Source organism: Glycine soja, chromosome 20, assembly GCF_004193775.1.
Source record: "Glycine soja cultivar W05 chromosome 20, ASM419377v2, whole genome shotgun sequence".
Taxonomy (NCBI): Eukaryota; Viridiplantae; Streptophyta; class Magnoliopsida; order Fabales; family Fabaceae; genus Glycine; species Glycine soja.
In genome coordinates this window covers 42,296,233-42,314,665 of record NC_041021.1, presented here as the reverse complement: position 1 = coordinate 42,314,665, position 18,433 = coordinate 42,296,233, and the positions used below count along the sequence as shown (strand labels likewise).

General features: G+C 32.2%; 1 long non-coding RNA gene and 1 pseudogene across 2 annotated transcripts; one reads left to right on the top strand and one right to left on the bottom strand.

Moving 5' to 3' along the window:
* Nucleotides 1-282: 282 nt before the first annotated feature.
* Nucleotides 283-11,232, top strand: LOC114403749 (annotated as a pseudogene). The gene is made up of 22 exons (XR_003664693.1): nucleotides 283-668; nucleotides 774-839; nucleotides 1,446-1,490; nucleotides 1,569-1,661; nucleotides 1,769-1,821; nucleotides 2,036-2,087; nucleotides 2,192-2,260; nucleotides 2,623-2,691; nucleotides 3,852-3,974; nucleotides 4,112-4,164; nucleotides 4,579-4,657; nucleotides 7,166-7,230; nucleotides 7,311-7,378; nucleotides 8,877-8,995; nucleotides 9,072-9,146; nucleotides 9,261-9,368; nucleotides 9,735-9,876; nucleotides 9,980-10,061; nucleotides 10,145-10,191; nucleotides 10,300-10,377; nucleotides 10,487-10,592; nucleotides 10,678-11,232. The product of XR_003664693.1 is annotated as a phosphoglucomutase, chloroplastic-like (transcript).
* Nucleotides 11,233-17,185: 5,953 nt separating this feature from the next.
* LOC114401290 lies at nucleotides 17,186-17,861 on the bottom strand. The gene is made up of 2 exons (XR_003664246.1): nucleotides 17,768-17,861; nucleotides 17,186-17,611 (listed from the first exon to the last, which is right to left on the bottom strand). It is a non-coding gene; the product is annotated as an uncharacterized LOC114401290 (long non-coding RNA).
* Between the last annotated feature and the right edge of the window lie 572 nt (nucleotides 17,862-18,433).

The window sequence follows — 18,433 nt, the reverse complement described above, 5'->3', positions numbered from 1 at the left end:
CCACCGTTATTTTGATCAATTGAATTCAATTCCACCTGTTGATATAAAAAATAATTGAAAGAAAGTGACAAGCATGGAGATGGGTGAATTTATTTTTTCCATCTGGCGAGAATCAAGAAAAGATCTGAATAAATAATTCTTTCAGCAACTGAACCTACGATGTTTCAGTAACCTTCTGATAATATTTCTATGCAAAAATCACGGGAAGGGCGAAAAAAAGCACTTAACAGTTGACATTCACATGTTGTTGAATCTCATCTCAAGATAAGTGTCCCTTCGTACATGTGGCATTGTGTGTTCCCACAACTGCTCCAATAACAAACACAATTAAGAGAGACTCATAACTCGTTGATATAAATCATCACAGAGCATCATCAGTGTCTCTTTTGCTCTCTCTCTCTCTCTTACAAAAGAGTGATAGATAGAATACAACATTTCATTTCTCATCGATGGCTTTCTCTTGTAAACTTGACTGCTTCATTCTCCCTGCCTATAAACCCCAAAACTCCATTCTCCCACTTTCAATCCAACCTTCCTCCTTCCTCCCATCTCCTTCTTCCTTCAAGCCTCAAAAGCTTCCCTTCGGAATCCGCTATGGTTCTACCATCAGAGTCACTTCATCATCCTCAACCCCTTCCACAACCATTGCCGAACCTGAAGGCATTAAGGTTCTCTCTCTCTCTCTCTCTCTCTCTCTCTTCATCCATTGTTCCTTCTAATATGCGCTGTAACAGTTCTAAAATCTGACATTTTTTGTTTTCTTTTGTTGCAAGATTAAATCGATTCCAACCAAGCCCATCGAGGGACAAAAGACTGGAACCAGTGGGCTTCGAAAGAAGGTAGCTGGAATGTGGGGTTTTAGTTTCATAATTTCATTGTTGTTTGTCTAGCAATGGAACACCAACTATTGGAAAGCAATGAAATTGAAAGCATCTCATTGCTCACTTTCTGTTTATAGTAACTTTGTTTGAGTTTCGTGTTTGAAATGGACCAAAGTGATCAATTCGATCCTTCTTTCATCATCTTTATTTATGCTCGATCAGAAAGCTTGCAGTATATGGATTGTGTTAGTGTTGATATGGATGGAGGCGAGGTTATGATTGGTGATACATTTATGCTTGAAAATGAAATAAAGTTGAAATGTTGGGTGTGTGTCCTTTTTTTGTTTGTTAATTATATGATTAGGATGCTGTATTGCTGTTTCTCTTTACTCCATTTATACATAATTAGTAACTCATGCTTAGCTCTTTAGTAAATTGCTATATTGGTTTGATAGCCTTTTCTGTGTATCGATCATTTACTTTTCATCATTGTTTGAAAGTAAGTTACTGACTGTAACACATTGGAAAACAGTTATAAGGAAGTATTGACGGGTGTAGCACCATGTTGGAAGTGTGAGAGTAGTATTTTCCATATAATTAATTATAGGCATATTTGTTTTGCAGGTGAAAGTGTTTATGCAAGACAATTACCTCGCAAATTGGATCCAGGTTTGTAGAATTCCATGCAATGTATGATTGCATGAATTATGCATTTTGCTTGTAAGTGAAAATTCTGTGCATCTGTAGGCCCTGTTTAATTCATTGCCTCCCGAGGATTACAAGAATGGCTTGTTGGTGTTGGGAGGTGATGGGCGATACTTTAATCGGGAAGCTGCACAGGTTATCCTTTTTGAATGTATCACTATAGCAATCAGATTTAAAGCTTGTATTTAGAGAATCGTTTTTTTTTTTTTTTTTTTTTTTATGCCATTTTTTGTGCATTACAGATAATAATCAAAATTGCTGCTGGAAATGGTGTTGGAAAAATTCTAGTTGGACAGTAAGTATCTTAATTGGTTTATTTTTCATATTAATTTTGCTGTAACAAATGGGAGATAATATGTAAGCTCTACTAGTGAATGGCATCATTAGGATAAAACATCTTTGTTGGGCTAGTGTATGAGTTATTGTTCAATTCACAGTTACTTCTGTGGAGGTATTAACATTGCAGTCTTCTTAATCGAAATTGAGCCTATTTTTTCTTTCTAATGCAGGGAAGGTATTTTGTCAACACCAGCCGTTTCTGCTGTAATAAGAAAGAGAAAGGCATGCCAGTTAAACTTTTTCTCCTGGAGTATTTTGGCATATAGGGATAGCATAACCTTTCCAGCTCACTTGCTTTTTTCTTCTGATTTCCCAAATTTTAACAGGCAAATGGTGGATTTATTATGAGTGCAAGCCATAATCCTGGCGGACCTGAATATGATTGGGGTATTAAGGTGACTTAATCTTTGCTAGTTATTCTCATCCATTAAATAGTCATTAATCAATTGTGCAATGACCAATACTGATAGTTGGTGCTCCTGAAGTTACTGTTTTTTAAACTTTGGTGAGGGCATTGGTTGATACTGTGAAAAGCCTACTACGATTCAGAGGCCACCTTGGTTTTCTTCTTATTTTATTGCGGGTGTATGTATGGATATTACCCTTGGGGATTTGTAATTTTGTACTCCATACGCAATAATGCAGCTTTATCGAAGCATACTTTTTTTTTCTAACATGTTTGTGGTCAATGTCTAAGATTTTATGTGCAAATATGTCAATCTGTGTTTCTAATAAATGTCTTTGCTGTTGACTCCAGTTTAATTACAGCAGCGGACAACCTGCACCAGAATCCATCACTGACAAGATTTATGGAAATACCCTGTCGGTGAGTGTCCCATTATGATTCAAGTAGGACTTACTATTCCAATCTTACATTCTGTTCTTTAAAATGTTTGACTTGTACCTAGGTTGTCTTTTTGTAGGATGAAAATTTAGTGTAATATTGACCTTTCCATATTATATCATTACTAATTTAGTGTTGTCTTCTCATATAAAGAATTAATTTCTTTTAAGCTGTTAAATATCAAATATCAATTGATGATGATTTGTCTTTTACAACATGTGGCTAGAGAGAGTTAAACAATCTTGCTGTACATTTTTGCCAAATCTCTGTTAAGTCCTAAAAGTCTTCATTACAGCATGATATTACACATGGTTAATGAGTGACACATTGCAGATCATCTGTATTGTGCATATATAAATTGCTCCTAGTTAGATAAGTCAAGCAAACTATAACTTCTAATGCAAAGCATTGCCATCATGTAATTAGATAAAATTTCTTTCTGAAGTTTATCAGGAACTCTGATAAAGTTGCCTGAGAGCCGTTCAGATTTGGGTTTATCTGGTGTGAAGTTTTACTTGATGTCAATGTTCATTTCATCTTTATGCTAAAACTGGACCAGAGTACCATCCCTCCAACTCTGTACTTTTCTTCTCTCAATAATTTTTTTTAACACAAAAGGGAAAAAAAGAGAGGAAGAACTAAAACAAGCAGATTCATTCAGGTAATTTTAGACTGATCATCTGATTAAATTAGGTAGGATATTTGAAGAATGCAGAGTATATAATAAACATGATTTATTCAATTCTTTCAAACACTTTACTGTTACATTTCTTCTTTGCTGTATTATTTTTATGGGGTCCTCTGATTAGTAAGTATATAATAAGTCATATGCACAATTTTTTCCTGTTATATTACATTTTCCTCTGGGTCTTTATATATTTTTTTTCTTTTTGTCAATTGTTAGTATGTTACAATGTTGAGACTTTTGTTCATTTGCAAAATTGCTCTAACGAGCCACTGAAATGGGCTGCCCTTTTGTACTTTTTTAAGAGTAAAAATGCATCTTAAAATTAGGTGTGAAAAAATGATCTGGAAGAGACATTAATACATTATTAGGAATACCATCTCCCAGAGGAGTAGTCCTTTCTTATCAGTGATAAAGTGTTTTAGATATTGTGGTTAAATGTTTTATGTTGACGCAGATCTCTGTGATAAAGATAGCTGACATTCCTGATGTTGACATATCAAAAGTTGGGGTTACAAAGTTTGGAAGCTTCAGTGTGGAAGTAATAGACCCAGTCTCTGACTATCTGGAGCTATTGGAGGTGAAAACAATTTGTTTGCATCATTATAATCTTTTGGTTACACGCCATTATAATCTAATAGAATAATTCATGTGAACTGGATCTCAGTGTTGTGATTTTTATTTAAATTTTTTATTCGTTTCTTATATTCCCTGCAGACAGTATTCGATTTTCAGCTAATCAAAGGTCTTCTTTCACGTCCAGATTTTAGGTAGTCATCTTGTTCTCTAAATATTGCAAATATTGAGATATATGGGTTGGGTGTTGCTTTGGATTTTGTTCCTTTTAGTGTACTTGTTTGTTTTGGTTTTAGAGGGCAAAGTCACTGTACAAATAATAGCTTTGTACCTAATTTATTTTGTACTACAGCCCTACTCTAGTACTATGTAGTCTCTTCACAGTGACATGAACCACTAAGGTTTTTCTCTTTAATATCCTACTCTCTTTACAATTATAATTTGAGATCCCCGTGTGACAATATTTGATTTTCCAAATTATGCATGTTATTTTTCTTAACAGAGAGTAGGGCTATCTCAACTCAAGGGTCATGGCTGGTTATAATGTTTAAGGTTCTATGAGAATCCCACAATCTTTAAATTTATTGCATTTTTTTTTATTGTTTTAGGTTTATATTTGATGCCATGCATGCAGTTACTGGTGCTTATGCTAAACCCATCTTGGTTGATAAACTCGGTGCTAGTCTGGTATGGTCCTCCTCCTTTAAACTCTTAAAGCAGACTGAAAAAATTACCACATCTCTGTATTATTTCATATGAGAAGAAATACATTATATAGAAAGAAGGAAGAAAATAATAAATTACATATTTCCAAAATTAATTAGGAATCCCAAAGTTACAGGAATGAAATAAAAATAGAATAGTCGACTACAATCCTTCCAATTAATGATATGTCGTTATTCCCCTAAAATTTACAGATGGATTTCCGACACTCCCTCTGAAACTGGGGAATATATATTAGTCTTTCCCAGCTTGTCAGCATTAGACCCAAAGTCAGATTTTAACAAAGCCTTTGAAAGGACACTTGCTTCCTGTAATTTTGTTGGAATGTAGTGTAGGGTAAATATCCCATTTTCAATTTCTAATTTGATGAAGTTTGTATTAATCCTTATGTGCTTCATCGTTTATCTTATCATGTTGAATTGGACTGTAAACTACGCAGATAGTTGACTTGCTATCACTAAAGAGCTCCATAGGTTCTTCAATTAGAATAATTAAATCATCAAGTAACCTATTCATCTAGATCAATTCCAAAACACCTTGAGCGCTTGTTGTATATTCTGCCTCTGCACTGCTCTTAGCCATTACAGTTTGTTTCTTTCTCCAAGTTGCCAAATTTCCCTTCACCTTTGTACAATACCCTGTGGTAGACTTTGTATCCTCAACTAAACCAACGTTTGTATAGAACACAACACCTCGGTCTTCATGCTTTCTAAAATAGTAGCCCTTTTGCAGATGGTACCTTTTTAGATGGCAGAGAATTTGACATACAACATCAAGGTATCCCTTTCTTGGAGAGTACATGAACTGACTTACTACTCTAATACTGTAGGCAATGTCTGGTCTAGTAAGAGACAACAGACAAGTAAATCAGTTAACCTACAAGGCCTTGATACCTGCCCTTTTCAACAAGTAGATCATCCTCAGTGATCTTGTGCTTCTACTTTTGGACCATGGGAGTTCTGTAGGTATGCTTCCTAGTTTCCCTATTTCTTTAAGCAAATCAAGAGTGTACTTCGTTTGGGAGATGAAAATACCCTTCCTGCTTCTGGTCACTTCCATCCCAGGAAAGTGTTGTAGCTGCCCAAGGTCTTTAACTACAAATTCTGACTATAGACACTATTATTGTTCCATCCTTCAAATCCTAGGAGTAGTTTCATATAAACTTTCTCTTCTAACTTCCCGTTCAAGAAATCATTTTTTACATCCACTTGGTATAGTCTCCAATACAAATTTGCTACAGAAGAAATTGGGATCTAATTGGGTATACCATGGCAAACGTTTCCTCATAATCTATACCATGAGTTTGGGTATAGCCTTGGGCAACTAGTCTTGTAATTATCTATTTTTCCTTCTGCACTCATCTTTGTGCAAAAAATCCATCTACATCCAAAAACCTGCTTTCCTTTTGGAAAGAGTAATTTCCCAAGTCTTATTTTCATTTAGTGCATCCATTTCCTTTAGAACAACAACCCTCTAGTTGGAGACAGGTTAGAATATGAAAGATAACTTGATATAGGATGCTGTGTTCAACTCCTAACTCCTTAGAGCAATGAGCAGATCAAGATCATCAATTGTATATCATTACCGCTTCTGTTACTTTTGGGGTTTTCCTCATATTTGGCTCCATATATGGAGATTGACTTTGCAAAGGAACACAAGATCTCCTGCTGAAAACTTCTGGAAAAAATTGAAATTTCCCTTGACTTGTTTCTTGTGTGAGAGATAATGGGCAGATCAAGATCATCAATTGTATCAATACCTTCTTTGTTACTTTTTATGACTTTCTCCCAATCTGGCTCTGTATATGGTGATTGAATTTTCAATAGAACATGAGATCTCATGTTGAAAACTTTGGGAAGAAATGAAATTCACCTTGGAGTTTTTTTTTTTTTAGTTCTCCCCCTTGACTTGTTTTTGTGTAGGTTCATGTTCTGATTGGGTAGAATTTTCTGGATCTTTGAGTTCTTCTCTTTGCATTGAGGTAGATATAGGAATATAGGAAGAGAGATGGGAGGATGAGCTTTGATTATGCTCTCCCCCTGGTAGAGTGATTATTTGGGTTTTGAATAAGAAGCCGGATAGGAGGAGTGAGCGGCTGATCAACATTTTTTTGGGGGTGCTGCATCTGTTAGCTGTGGGGCTGCACCTGGTTTTCATTTATGAAGAATCAACTTTGATACCATATTAACAGAGAATGAAGAAAATGATTTCATCTCCGTATTATTTCATATGAGCAAAGATACATTATATTGAAGAAGGAAGAAAACCAAAAAGGAAATAATAAATAGGATGTTCTCATAATTTACTAGGAATCTCAAAATTACAGGAATGAAATAAAAGTAGAATAGTTGACTGTAATCCTCCTTCCAATGAATGAGATACCTTGATTAGTTGATTTCCAACAGCTACTTTAGGGACTGGATACAAATCTGTAAGAAGTTACTGATATTGGATGTTAATTATGTAATATAGGATTCAATTTCAAATGGAATCCCTTTGGAAGATTTTGGACATGGCCATCCTGATCCTAATCTAACGTGAGTTTTGTGCTTTATTCATTAATATTTTGTTTTCATCCATAAGAAAATTATTTTTGATGGTAATCTTTACTGAACAGATACGCAAAGGATCTTGTCAACATTCTGTATGCTGAAAATGGACCTGATTTTGGAGCTGCCAGTGATGGTATGTGAGACCAATGCAGTAGCCAGCTTTTTGTTAAGATTTTAGCTATTTTTTTAACACACACACACATATAGTGCTCCTTGGCACAACAGTATTGTTTCTGCCTTGTGACCCAGAGGTCATGGGCCCACATCTTGGAAACGCTATGTTGTCCTTTTATATGTATAGCTATTTATGTTGAGCTAATGCTTAGTTTACTGATACAGCTGTGATCCAGCTGTATGTTTTTGGTATTTACCTTGATTTTATAAGACTGATTGTTGATTAACACTGTAGAGGAAATAATTTAATGTCTTAATGTCATTAATTTTTTTCTTAAAAAAAGTAGTTTGTTTGCAGATATTCCAGTAAAAAATTTCTTTCCTGTTGAACTAGTTTAACAATAGCCACTGTTTGTGGATGTTGCTTTTAGTTGCTTTGCTTCATTTTGCCATTTTCTGCTCTGCCTGGTTATAGTTGGAAAACCAAAATTGATGTCATTCTTTTACCCTGTTCTGAAGTAGTAATTCAATTATTTCATTGTGTCCAGTTCTTCTCTGTTTTAAGATGCTTCATGCTTTGCAACCTTAGTCTATTTTTGATTCATTTCCTATTCTGCTTTATATATATATATATATATATATATATATATATATATATATATATATATATATATTCATGATACGTTTTATAGTTTTGCAAGAAAATCTTCTCAACCAGTATTTGTGTCAATGTGGTGCAAGCAACGTAACATAGGACAGTGGAATGCTTAGGATTTATACGTGTTTGGTTCAGCTTATTTTGGAAAAATAATCACTATTTATTTAGGATTTAATAGGTTTACTTTAGGTGTTTTTATTGACAGGTTTTTAAGGGTTACTTGGTGTTGTGAACAGTACATGTGAATTTGTAATTTTAGGCTAGATGGATTCATGGGAAAACTCATGAGATGATGGGAGTTTAAAAAAAAAAAGTATGCTTAACTCTGTCTACCAAATCTGGTAAGGATTGAAAACTGACGAAAGCATAGATTGATAAGAAGAAATTGAAGGTTTACCTATTCTTGCCTATAGTTTGTTGCATCACCACTAAGGGTTTGATTGCACAACACAACCTGAACATGACAATTTGCTGCATAATTCATCTGAAATTTACTACCTAATTCTAGCCTTTGTTTGGGGAATATAAATGGAATGAATGGAAATTAGCAATGTTAATGAAAATATCAGTCTACATTTATTTCATTCTTTTCTCTCTTTCCAATTTTTGTTGAATGTAACCAACAATTAAAATTGAATGGTTATGTTGTATTTGTAGTTTGAGTGTTGACATGATATAACATGGAGACATTGCATTCTATCTCTGTAATCTTGAAACTCTGCATCCGTGTAATATTACACTGTCATTTTTAAGCATATTATTGCATAAGATGTGGTTGATGTATGCTTGTGTAACATTGTTTTGTCTGCCTTTGTGTGTGTTTATTCGATGATGTTCATGTATTTCAATCTTTGTTCAGGGGATGGTGATAGAAATATGATTTTAGGAAGAAGTTTCTTTGTAACTCCTTCAGACTCGGTAGCAGTTATTGCAGCCAATGCAAGAGAAGCGGTTCCATACTTCAAGAATGGTGTTAAGGTTGAAATTTTATGCACACGTTTAGGTATTCATCATTTTAAAACAGAAGTGCCATTATTCTGTATTTTAATTGCAGGGTCTTGCTCGATCAATGCCAACAAGTGGTGCTTTGGACCGTGTTGCTGAAAAATTGGACCTCCCTTTCTTTGAGGCATGCTTTATTTTTCTTACAATTTCTTTCTTCTTAAATTATTAATATAAATGAAATAGGCTTCACATATTTTTAGACAGTTCTGAAATAACAAAAGATGGACCCGGGATTCAGGTCCCCACTGGTTGGAAATTTTTTGGGAATCTTATGGATGCTGGGAATTTTTTGGGAAGAAAGTTTTGGAACAGGTTCTGACCACATTCGTGAGAAAGATGGCATTTGGTAGATTTCCACATGTTTTTGCAAACTTTAATTATTTTATTCAATTCTATTTTCTAGGCTAGCCACTTTGATGTATCTGAAAGACATTAAAATTTGAGATCAGCAACGTCAACGTTCTGCCATATTATTGTCAAGGAGAGAACTTAAATAAAATTCCTTAGACGTTTGTAATGTTGTTGCCCTCTAAAAACATAAAACATGTATTACATTTTATGCCTCCACTGGGACAATCTCAATAAGGAAGATCATATAAAAAGTAACACCTTATATTTTTATTGATAAGCAACACCACAAGCATGGAAGAAACTTTATCTAAGTTCTGTGTTGTTTAATTGTCTGTCTGTTATAATTGGTTTCCAATTACAGGGCTGTCTTAGCTTGGCTTTCTATTATTGCACATCGCAACAAAGACAAGAAGCCAGGGGAGAAATTGATCTCTGTATCTGACATCGTGACAGAGCACTGGGCAACTTATGGAAGGAATTTCTTCTCTAGATATGACTACGAGGTAGGCATCATTGCTGCAATTGAAGTTTAATTCTGTAACCTATTCTGAGCTACTAGGTTAAGTGTAATGTTTCTCTATTTTAACAAATCAAGTCTATATATAGGAATGTGAATCTGAAGGTGCCAATAAGATGATAGAACACCTACGAGATATTGTGTCTAAGAGCAAGCCTGGTGATCAGTATGGTAAGTTGTTACAGGCACTTTCTTTCAATCTTTTCGATCCTCTCCTGAGAATTTTTTAAAGTGTGGAAAGTATTCATCTACAGGAAGTTATGTCCTCCAGTTTGCAGATGATTTTGCATACACTGATCCTGTGAGTTTTTACATCATGCCCATTTTTTTCTTTTCTAATTCGAGATCAAGCAATCATAATTCACATTTACCTTGCAATTGCTTGGTTCTGATCCAATTTAGAGTGCAGGTAGATGGAAGTGTGGTATCAAAACAAGGTGTTCGGTTTGTTTTTACAGATGGTTCAAGGATTATATATCGTTTATCAGTATGTGGAATCTGTTTGTTTGTCCACCTTGTCCCTTTCAAAGAAGTTGAATCCATCTTGGAAATCTACGCATAAAATTTAAGTCAGTGCTGTTTTTATTTTTTTACAGGGTACTGGTTCTGCAGGGGCAACTGTTAGAGTGTACATTGAACAGTTTGAACCAGATGTCTCTAAACATGATGTTGATGCTCAAATTGCCTTAAAACCATTAATAGGTTATTTTCATTTTACCAATATAAAATATAGTAACATTTGAATGACTTATTTTCTATGCGACTGATTGCTCTTATTATCATGCAGATTTGGCAATATCCATGTCAAAGCTCAAAGACTTCACAGGGAGGGAGAAGCCTACAGTTATCACATAATGGACAATTCCACAACCACTTGATCAAGTTGTCCTATGTACCAAGGTGTGCTCTAAGTTGAGTGCATACGCAGGTTGTTTGTTACATGCCTTTCCATATCAGAGCTCGCTCGAGTTCAGTCACTTTTGGTTGTTCAAGAATTTTGGAGCGATAGGTCCCTTGTAAGATATGGTACTTAAATATTTATGTGTAAAATATGAAGCACCGTTGTGCAACAAAATAAAATAAAACTAAAAAGAAATAAATAGTTTGCTGCTCTAAGGAGCTAAGCTTTTCAAAGTTTTGTCCAATTTCTAAGTTGAGAAACAGGAGTTACGTCTCATCAAGCAGAATACCAATTTCACGTGTGTTCTAAACTTCCTTCTCTGTTATAATTAGTAGACCTCTTTGATTCCTGATGTCTCTAGTATGCCAAAAGTATGAATGTTATTGTCAAGAATCTATTTTTTAGCACTTGAGATGAAAGCAGAGACAAGGTCCCTTTAGATGTGAAGGTTGTCCATGGCAATATTGATGTCGATTACTGTTTTCTCGGTGTGATGAATTTGCTTCGTATTCTCAGTGGTTTGTGACAATGACAAATCACTGATTTTCACATAGTTGATCCCAGCAAAAAGAAAGATAAAACATGTTTATGAACAGATTGACTATGGTGAGCTCTGAAGTACGTTTCTAGTTAAAGTCAAATGCAAAGCTGATTCCGCAAGACCACTTGTTGGAGCATTTTGAATTTTGTTGGTTTATTAATAAGAGCAAAATTTTTAGTTTTATAGGTGTTTTGGTGTTGTTTTTCAATTAGAATTAAAGTTTTATTTTGATAAATCTATGTTGATATTTAACGGAAACTTTTATTACACACATTATCTAAGACAGACTTCAATTCTAGTTATAAAACAACATAAGAAATACTTGTATAACTGTATTTAAGTTTTGTCCCATTAATAAAGACAATGAGCGAGAACAACCTATCATCATTCTAGTAAGTTGTCTTTGGTTTAAGCCTATAGGATTGGTTACATTACATTGAGCACATATTATATAGTGGTTATGCCTTTGAAAGACATGATGAGGTGGTGCCATGTGATGAGACAAGGTTCTCACGTGAATATAGCAATCCCATCGGTCATCCTTGATTTGATGATCTGGTCAGCGTTCCGTAACATATAATTAGCCTGAGAGCTTATGTGGGAACTGAGTGTATGCCTAAAGAGTTTCATATAGCAATCCCATAAGTCCGTTTAAATTATCGTCATGTCAAATTGGATCCATCTCAAGCAACTAAGTATAACTTCGTACATTTCATGAAAATTTTGATATATGCACATTGAATTTGCTTGACTAGAGACACACTAAATAGTTAGAGAAAAAAAAAATTATATATCGATAATGTAAAAAATTTCATACTATCATTCAATCATAATTTATCATATATAAAAAATTTGTTGACTTTTAAAATAAATATCTTAAAATAATTTAAATAATGATTATAATTAGATAACAATATAAAATTATTTTACCTTAGACGCATAGGCATTAAACTCAAGCAGTTATAACTTTTATATTTTTAGAATTTACCATTTACCATTTCTTTTTAAAACTGAGTGTCCAATCACGTAATAGGATCGATCCTATGAGAGTCATACATAAAAGTTTTGATAAAGATTTTGTGATATAGGAAAGAAAAGTAAGAAAACGTAAATTACCTTAAACTCCTTTTTATTTTGTATTTCTTGCACAACTTTTTTTTTAGTTTTTAAAATATTCACAAAGCTCCATTTATTTTATAAGTATGTTACATTTTAACTTAAAACTTTTATTTTTTATAAAATAAGAAAAAATCATAGCAGACTTGGAATTAATGAGGGTGGCTTAAAAGTTAAAAGGCATTGAACCAACTACCAAGGGTAAGGTCCTTCAAACGACAAAGCAATATGAATTTGAAGTTGGAAGTTGCATGATATCAATTACCATGCATAGCAAAATTCTTGAGACATATTAGATAAGGACCGTGGCATATTATTGATGGAACAGGCAATGGGCATGGGACGATTATCTGCTAAGATCTGAAAATAAGGACAAATAGTTTCTTCTCTCCATTTACGAATGGGACGAGACAGGGATCATGTCCTTGCTCTCCACCCTCTTTAGCCTTCTTTTTTTCTTTTTAATTATTTGCATATATTAAAATATTTATATATACATACATGTTTTTGTGATTTACATTTTTCAAATATTTTCAGATAATATAGATGCTCTTTCAATTTCCGTTTTCTGCTGGGAAATTCTTCACTTTCATATGATCACTAATTTTTTAGAAATAATCTTTCCAGTTGGGAAATAAAACATGAAGCATGTAGACGTACGTTGTTATTTTTATCAGTTGTAGACGTTATTTTAGTTTCATATATGGTCACTTTCATATGGTCATTAATTTTTTTTATTAGTCGTACACGTTAATCTTAATTTTGTTTCACTAAATTTATAGTTAATAATATTTTATAAATTCTGCGTCCGTGCATTTTACAAGAAATTTACCGTTTATATAAAATTTAATATTTCAAGTAATTTTTCATTTCAACATTAAACTTTCATTTTGGTTGTCACAAATATAGGATCTAAGCATAGGCCTTAGTGGTCTATCTTGAGTCAGCCCTATCTTGCTCTATTGAAATTTTAAACACAATATATATATATATATATATATATATATATATAAATTCATGATGACTAAAGTAATTGTTTCACCAATGGTTTGCTTTGCTGCATTCCATTAGAGCTAGCTACAGTTTTGAGGCGGCAGTACCTCCCAATGCAGTTGTATTTTCATGACTAAATTCAATAGCAGTCGCTCAATTATAAGGTTGAAGTTAAGGTTGAATGATTCAAATAATGTTTGAGTTTGATTTTTAGTAAAAATATTTTTTTTATTAAATTTTATTTATTTTTTCGTCAAATTTTAGATTAGTTATGATTTTTCTCTCCTAATGAACTGAAAGATTAAGATAAAAAAAATGAATTTTATTATAATTTAATAAATTTATATTGATAATAATTTTCATCAAATTTATCAAAAAAATGTTTATCTTACAAGCAAACCAAACACTTGACGTTTAACTTACATGCTTATTCAGTAAGGTAAAATATGTTTTATAAACAGATAAGCGCTCGCAAACTGCGTTTGTGCATTGTGTACAATAATACTTGGTGAGTATCATGTTGGAGAGGATTTTCCTTTGTAAATTGTTACGAATGAACATTATCGAGGTTGAAAAGCAACTTGTTCATGATTGTCACATTTCCAAGTATATAAGTGAACATACTTTGGATATCATCACAATCAATTCTAAACTCCAAAACCAAAATCAAAATGGGATTGTCTCTGCCCCCCAATTTCTGATGGCTGAATCTCCCACTAGCCCCACCAACAAAATAATGGCACAGACATGAAAGAAGCAATTGTGACCAATCTTATAATGGAGATAAAAAGAGGATGTAACTGTGTTTGTCCTAATTGTGACACACCACAGTGTCTATAGAAAAACGTAGCTGTTGTTGTAGCTAAGACCCAACCTTGTTGGGGATGTCAATTTCTTGGGATTTTCTCACCAGGAAATGCTCATTAGTCTTACCTTCTATCTGCATGACACTGATAATTACACCATCATGTTAGTTGCCTCTACAAATGGACCTGATTGCTGTCTTCCCTCTGTCCCTCTTCTCCACCCAATATCCATTATCCTGCAGTGACCAATGTGGAATTTAACAGTTTTGGAATTTTGGAAATTTTATAATTTGGGGGACAAATGTTGCCAGAAGACATTGACATGAACAATGGATATAGTATGAACATAGAAATTGGGATACAATAATGTTTAAAATATAGGACATCGGAATCACCTATATATGTGTATATATATATATATATATATATATATATATATATATATATATATATATATATATATATATATATATATATATATATATAATTAATATGACAAAAATGTAAAAGATATTTATATATATTTATCTTCTAAAAAAAAGTGTTTAAGCCTTATAATTTTCATATGATAATGACTTTTACAAAAAGAATAGCAAAAGAAAAAAAGGATTAGTTTACCATGTAATCTTTATCAAAAGAATTTCAAGATAAGAAGTTGAATCATATCTCTTAAAAGCAAAGACAACTAATCAGTCCTATGATAATGAGTCTAAAAAAAAATGTTATGAGTTTCACATTATTTATAATACTATTTGGACACGGGTGATACCTTTTTTGTGTTATTATGAATATATAAAAAATATCTATAAATATTATTAGAAAATTTTAAGAAATTAAATTATTAAATTTATGTAAGGTTTACTGTTTGAATTAACAAAGTTTACTTGTAGATATTAATGTATAAAAAATATAAATTGATCCAAGTAAAATAAATTTTAAGTAATTTCATCATTGAAAATATAATAAATAAGAAAAAAATAGATTTACGTAAAAAGTTCTGATGTAATAGTTAAATTACATGAATTTGGGCGGGATTTGGATGCAGAAAAGAGGAAGAATTTCATTGCAGAACCTCTTTGCTTTAATAATAAGAGATTAGAAATTATAAACTCAATTTTAAAAAATATAAATAATACTCCATTCTTCAAAATGCATTAAAATATTGAGCCACTTTCAACAGGATTGGAAATTCATGTTTTCAAAAAATGAAACATATTTAATTGTTTATCAAAATATATACGCATATCAACGTGTGTAATTTCTTATCTAACATAAATTAAAGATAGATAATTTTAATCTAAATAAAGTTTATATATTCAAAGACATTTCATTCTTAAAAATTTTAATTATATAAAAACAAACAATATTTATGCTATGACTAAAATCCTCGTTTAACTAATATCTATAGCAAATTACCTCACTTAATACTTTTTAGGATTCAATAATATAAAATTAAGTTTTCTAACTCTGTATCAATTAATTGTAATTTAAAAAATAAATATCAATTAAATAATTGTGATACACACCTACATATTAACACGCATAATTTTTATAATAATATTAATATAATTTTTATTTATATGACGTATAAATTTAGTAATAATTAAAATTCATTCCATTATCCTCCATCATTAATGTGAAATTCAAGCTTGTGATTGATAGTATTCTTAATTTACGTGATTTATAATAATGGGAATGATTTCCCGTAAAAATGTTCAATAGTTCAGATATGATATTAAGTTATATGAATTAGGGCAAAATTTGCATGTAAAAAAGACGAAATTTTTATTGCATAACTTCTTCACTTTAATAATAAGAGATAAGTTGATATTTTCTTAAAAGAAATTAATTTTTGTGGTAACTTTGTTTGAGAGGTATTTAGTCAATCGAGACTCAAGAGTAAGTGTGGCTTAAATACCTTTTTTGCTTTTATAATATTATAGATTATATTTGTTAGGTGAGGAAGTTGAACATATTTATTTGATTCTTCGTTTGCTGACACATTACTACAAGTTTGAGATGCCAAGTCATTACAAATATGCTGAATGAATTAATATTGGATTTTGCTGTGACTCGTGAATTAATTTGATCTAATTAAGCTCATATGTGATTTTCATTAGTAAAATTTTGAAGAGGAAATAATAGATGTGTCTCAATATAAGATAGTATGTAATAATAAATTTGGTGACAAATATGAAATTTTGCCGCTCTCACTAAAAGATGAACAACGAAATTAGCTTGTTTTCTAACAAAATTTGTCTCAAAGTTTAAAAAAGAAAATAACCTGTGTTTGCATAAATAGACAATAACACCTAATTCAGTGTGAGCTATATAGTTTTCTTTAATCCCCTCTATAATGCATTTACAACCAGACTCTATGATAGCTTCCATTAGAAAAAGTTAGGGGGGTTTAATTCTATATTAAAATAAGTCAGCTTAATTAGTGAATATATAAGTTAATGTAGGTTAAACCATAAAAATGTTATAAAACTAAATCAGTTGAACGAGATTGTTTTAGTTTAATTAGAAATTTCTTATTCAAATAATTATCAAGAGTAATATTTTATGGACTAAAACCATAAAAAACACAATTGGGTGTATATTTTTTGGACAAAAAGATTAAGTGAGATAAATTTGAACATGTGCAAGAGGGAAAGCACAATAAAAATGTGGTGATTGTCAGATTACTTTTTTCGGTAAATAAAGGAGGGCTTACAACCCACATTGTGAAATTGCTGAAGAATTTGAGCCGAGTCCCCCCTACAGATCAAATTTGAACTGCATGGGGTACATTTGTAAACGAATGGCATATATATTTTTAGAAGAAAAAAATCCTGTTTTATTTTATGTAAAATGGAGTATTTTAAATGGTCTAGATCTTTGCAATTAAAAAATTTAACCGTGGATCCGAGAAATTTAGTCTTTCAGACAAACAAACTAAGAAACACTGTGGCTTGATGTGCAGTTTATTGCTTAAAGTATGAATTAAGATATGAACACTGATGGCATTAACTGAGTAATTTTGCTCCAGAGGTACTACAGATGAGCTTTTATCCAAAAAGTTAATGACATGAGTGGAGCATCCACGTGGTAAAGAAAGGGGGAAATAAAGTATGTAATTTTGTAACTTTTTCAAATAATTACTTTCATGTTTAGCTATAATTGCAATTGAGAAAGCCGCAGAAGAAATCTGGACCTGCAGGTTGTGGTTGGAAGCAGACTCCAAACTGTTCACTCTTGTTTTCTCAAGAGTATCTTTAATGTTGGATCTTGGAGATAGATCTGAACTTTTCCAGATCCGACAAAAAAGCATCATTCAAGATCTCCATTGGAGATTCAGTTCTTGGGGAAGAACTTTGTAGATCTGCACAGTTTAAAAAAAAATATATTCTTCATCTGGTAACAGTAAAAAGGGCAGAAGAAGAAGAGTTGAAATGCACAGAGGAAAAAAGGAGATGAAGAATAACAAAAAAAAAAACCAACAAAAAAAACAAAGCACATCAACAAAAATAATACGTACCAAGGGGAGGGGAAGGGGGAAGGGGGAAGGGGAAGAAGAAGAGGAGAAGAAGAAGCCAGAGAGAGAAAAGAAGAAAAGTGAACCTTGGTGTTGTAGAATCATGTGAGGAAAAGAATAAAATATTTAAAATTAAGATTCACCTGGGATTTATTAAAATTTATATAATATTTTAAAATAAGGGTTATCATTAAAAAATTAGAGAAATCTTTAATCTTATATAATATTATAAAATCCATAAAAAATAATTTAAAATTATAATTTTAGATCCTATATTTACTCGTGGATGAATTGAATAAAATTACCTCACTCTTACAACTTTTAGAATATCACATGGAAGGTAATTAATACTTGTGCCAACAAGTTTGACACTAGGGCTCAAAACATAGGCATTCCTTGATGGGTTTCTCCCCCTAATCTTATTTTATAGAATCTCATCAGGCACGGTTTTAATTCCTTGGACACGGTTTGTTCCTTCCCAATGTTTGTTCATATCTTCTTTTATGTTGCAATGATAAATGAGGTCTGACTTTCGGGGAATTAAAGATGGGATGTCAAGATACTAATTTAGTTGGAATGATATCTTCATCTTCCTCTCGCACTCCACCCCTTTTTTATTAAAAAACTTCTATGTTTATATATATATATATATATATATATATATATATA